Consider the following 3,709-nt stretch of genomic DNA (forward strand, 5'->3'; position numbering starts at 1 on the left):
AGAGAGAGAGAGAGAGAGAGAGAGAGAGAGAGAGAGAGAGAGAGAGAGAGAGAGAGAGAGAGACCATACTGTTCCGTCGCAGTACGCCGCACGTGCGCGCGCGTTCACTTGCGCGCTGCTAAGTTTGTCGAATGTTGAAAGTTCTGGTACGGCACTCGGACTGAAACTTGACATTTCGCTCTGGTCCCAAAATTATCGGCTTTCCAATGACGAATGTGTATTATAACACGTACTCTTGTGCGTTCGCCTCTGCTCGCTGCTGAAACTATGAATAAGACGGAACGTGGGTGGCGAACCGCGTGACCGTGGAGTTCCTCATTCCGGGTTTGTCGAATTCCTTTTGCATTGGAACGAGAAGTTCACGTCGCGTGGAAAAGCTCGAACCTGGGCGAAAAAATGCGGCCAAGATGTGCTCCTTAATTTCTTCGTATTTGATTTCCCAATTAATTATAAAATAGGAGATAATCTCATGAATAGATTACGTATATACATAAATTTTAAAATGTACTCTTTTACCATTCTCAAGAAAATGGGCTCCAACAGTCGGACTGATGGAGACACCACAAAAATTGAAGAATGCAATTTTTTACGTAAATAAATATCTTTGTTCAAACCTTTGTCATTTGCATCAACAGTCATATCACTCGAATTCTCGTTGGAAATGACAAAATTTTGAAACTTTTGGCGCTCATTCTCTTGGGAATGGTAAAATAGTATGAAACCTATATATTTGAAATCCATTCGTCTCTAGTTTTATAACAAAGTAGGAAATCGAATACCAAGAAATTGGAGAGCAACTATTTGGCACTCTTTGTCGAGTGGTTCGGAGATGTTTACGACTCATTGTCGCGGACGTTGTTTGCAGGACACGCGAGGGGTGCGATCGGCTCTATCGCTTGATCGAATCTATCGGCACATACCGCATGCCACTGCGTACATGTCTCGTTACGAATGACAGCATGACCCCTTTTACACGCAATAAAGCAATTGCTGTTTATTATTAAGAGAAATCTACGCTTAATCGAATTATGTTACTTAACCCCGGGAGTCACGGCGCAGCAAGACGGTACTGCGCGAGACCTGGCGCGACGCTCCGAATTTTTTTTCTTTTTTTTTGCGGCCACTTAGCTTAACAGCACGTGGGATCGCGCGTCAGACGTTGTTCCGTCCGACAACGTTGATACGCGGCGAATCGCGATTCCTCATGTATATACTCACCACGTTTCCTTTCCTCGGCGAATCGTAAACAGACGCAGCAAGTTGTTGAGATCCGAATGATATAAGGTACGTCGAGTAATTTCGCCGAGCAATTAGAGGTAGTATCGTACGCAATCGCGAATGTCAATTTGGATTCGGACACGCAGGAAACAATGAGGGATACACTGTAATAAGTTTGAGCTCGTGATCGTCGAGGTATCGCGCTTTAAAGCGCCGCTAATCTTTCGGTTGGCTGTATATCGACATTCTGTTTACACAGAAAAAAACAACTCCGTTAGTGTGAATTGTCTGTTGTTTGAAAACTAGATGGAAAACTTGAATGTGTGGGAACAGAAAGATTCCCGTAGATTCTCACTCCTGCCAATTGCTCTCAGTTACCTCAACCGAGTTTCAATGCGGCCGAACAAGTTCAGACAAACTGAAATTTCTTTTTCGTATATGAATGCATGAATTTCGCGATATCTCAAAACTTTCAGGCACTGAACCGTGCTTCGGAGATTTCGATATGGACTCGGCTGCGTTTACTCTTATGATAATGGAAAAGTTGAGTCAAATATTTAGTCATCTGATTTCTGTTCGATACCTTTTCACATACTCACTACTATATCACTCATTTCAATACATTCTTCAATCAATTTCACCAAGCAATTGGAGATAGTATCATACAATTGCCAGTAGTATCGTACGAATGCCAATTTTAATTTAAACCTACAAGAAATAATGGGAGATAGTGATATGTTTATGTTTGTGCGTTCGTTATATCGCTTTAGAGTGTCCCTAATCTTCTAATCGGCTTAGGGTTGCCAGATTTGTGAGTTGACAGGACGGCCATAAGTTTTGAAAAAGAAAAGAAAAGATTGCTGAGTAGGGTACATCTGGTCAACATATACTTTTGTGAACGGCAGTTTTCAATATTTCTTTACCTGAATGCTTCGTTGAATTTTGGAATTTATATACGTCACGTATTCCTATTTCCCCGATTCGCGTGTGGTACTCCTGTGGTATTCGTGGTCAGGTGTTGAGGAATATCTCAAGATGAACTTGTGGCGACGTAAGATAAGTTCGATAGACCGCACCACGTCTGACGAGCAAAAAAGTCCTCCCTCGATGCGGTGGGAAGGACAAATAGCGTCTTTGACAGAACGTGAAAATTTTGTCTAAAGAGGACAATCCTTCTCGAAGGAGACTGCTATCTGACAACCCTGTAATGTATCAACGTTTCGCTCTTGTGATTACATGAATTTTAGAATATTTCTCAAAGATTTCCATTGTCATAGGGCACATTGATATAAATTTAATTGAGTTTACTCTCATGATAATGAACAGTTGAGCGTAAGTATTTAGTTATCTGATCGATACCTTTTTAGCATACTCATCATGCCCCTCTTTCCAATACATTCTTCAATCAATACATTATCGACAATTCTGAGAAGCTTGTTTTGAACTTCGGACAGTACGTCGTTGACCTTTTATCTGCTGATGACCTTATATGTGTATCGTCTATAAGGTTAAAATTCGCACGATCGTAGAGGCTGTTGTGTTGAGATTACAGAGAGCACGATAAGTTTGCTATTTTTCCTCTTCTTCTTTCGCAGCAAGACGTAGCCATTGTTAACACAAAGTGTTTTCAAAGTGTTTTGCTTTCTCCTCTCTCCTATCTCATAATTTTGCTTCTTCTGGCCACGTGCTTTTCGCATAATGAAAAGCAGCGTTTGGTCTGTCGGAAGTTGGCATCGCAAACGATGCGAATATTGCCTCTGGACACACAACTGGGTTGGTTGTGCGGCTCTTAGTCGGTTTACCTTTCTGTGTGAAGAGTTGTAGCAACTGAAGAGCACACCGGTACCGCCTCTTGTGGATGCAAAGCGCGTATCCGGGTACCCATCGGGACTCTGTTCGCTTTACGCTCGATATGTATGGTTTTCTATGTCGACTTGGCGCGCGTTGCCGCCATTAAACGGTATCATCGACTCGAATATTCCGGCTTCGCGATAATTTTAAATCGCACGCACATACATTATCGCACCGCTATGCTATAAATACTTTTCGACGCAATATTAACGTGTCATGACCTCGTTATATCCCGGATACGAGTTATAAAAATGCGTGGACGTTCGTATATAAGTGTGCATGAAAATCATTGTAAATAATCGAGGTAATGAATAGTTGTGTGGAACGCGCGAGCGCGATGATCTTATCGGGACGCGATTTCCTTGTTGAAAACGACGGCAGCACCGGGATTCGAGTGGCGAAGAGGGAGGAGGTCATGCGAGGAAAACAGACAAAATTCAGAGATCTGGCGAGAGATCTACGGAAATATATATATATATATATATATATATTCTTTATTCGTATATCTATATTATTATTATATATATATAAATATATATATATATATAATATATATATAAATATGAATATTTAATAATATAGATATATGAATAAAGAATATATATATATATATATATATATATATATATATATATATATA

The 3,709-nt window shown here is 40.7% G+C and overlaps 1 protein-coding gene and 1 long non-coding RNA gene across 5 annotated transcripts in view; one reads left to right on the top strand and one right to left on the bottom strand.

The window, feature by feature from the left end:
• LOC116840818 overlaps positions 1-3,516 on the bottom strand; it is a 5,219-nt gene extending 1,703 nt beyond the window's left edge. Inside the window, exons 1-3 of one of the 4 annotated variants that reach the window (XR_004377422.1) lie at positions 2,578-3,516; positions 1,219-2,420; positions 70-265 (exon numbers count right to left, since the gene is read on the bottom strand). This is a non-coding gene — a long non-coding RNA (uncharacterized LOC116840818). Of the gene's footprint in view, positions 1-69; positions 385-1,218 lie in introns of all 4 variants that reach the window. The other 3 variants (XR_004377424.1, XR_004377421.1, XR_004377423.1) reach the window with 3 other exon arrangements.
• The window catches only part of LOC116840817 (insulin-like receptor), a 69,303-nt gene that overhangs the window by 23,925 nt on the left and 41,669 nt on the right, over positions 1-3,709 (top strand). The gene's annotated exons all lie outside the window — the stretch shown is intronic.

This window comes from Odontomachus brunneus, unplaced genomic scaffold (genome assembly GCF_010583005.1).
Source record: "Odontomachus brunneus isolate Ranch 3 - 2012 unplaced genomic scaffold, Obru_v1 Obru_scaffold_012, whole genome shotgun sequence".
Taxonomy (NCBI): domain Eukaryota; kingdom Metazoa; phylum Arthropoda; class Insecta; order Hymenoptera; family Formicidae; genus Odontomachus; species Odontomachus brunneus.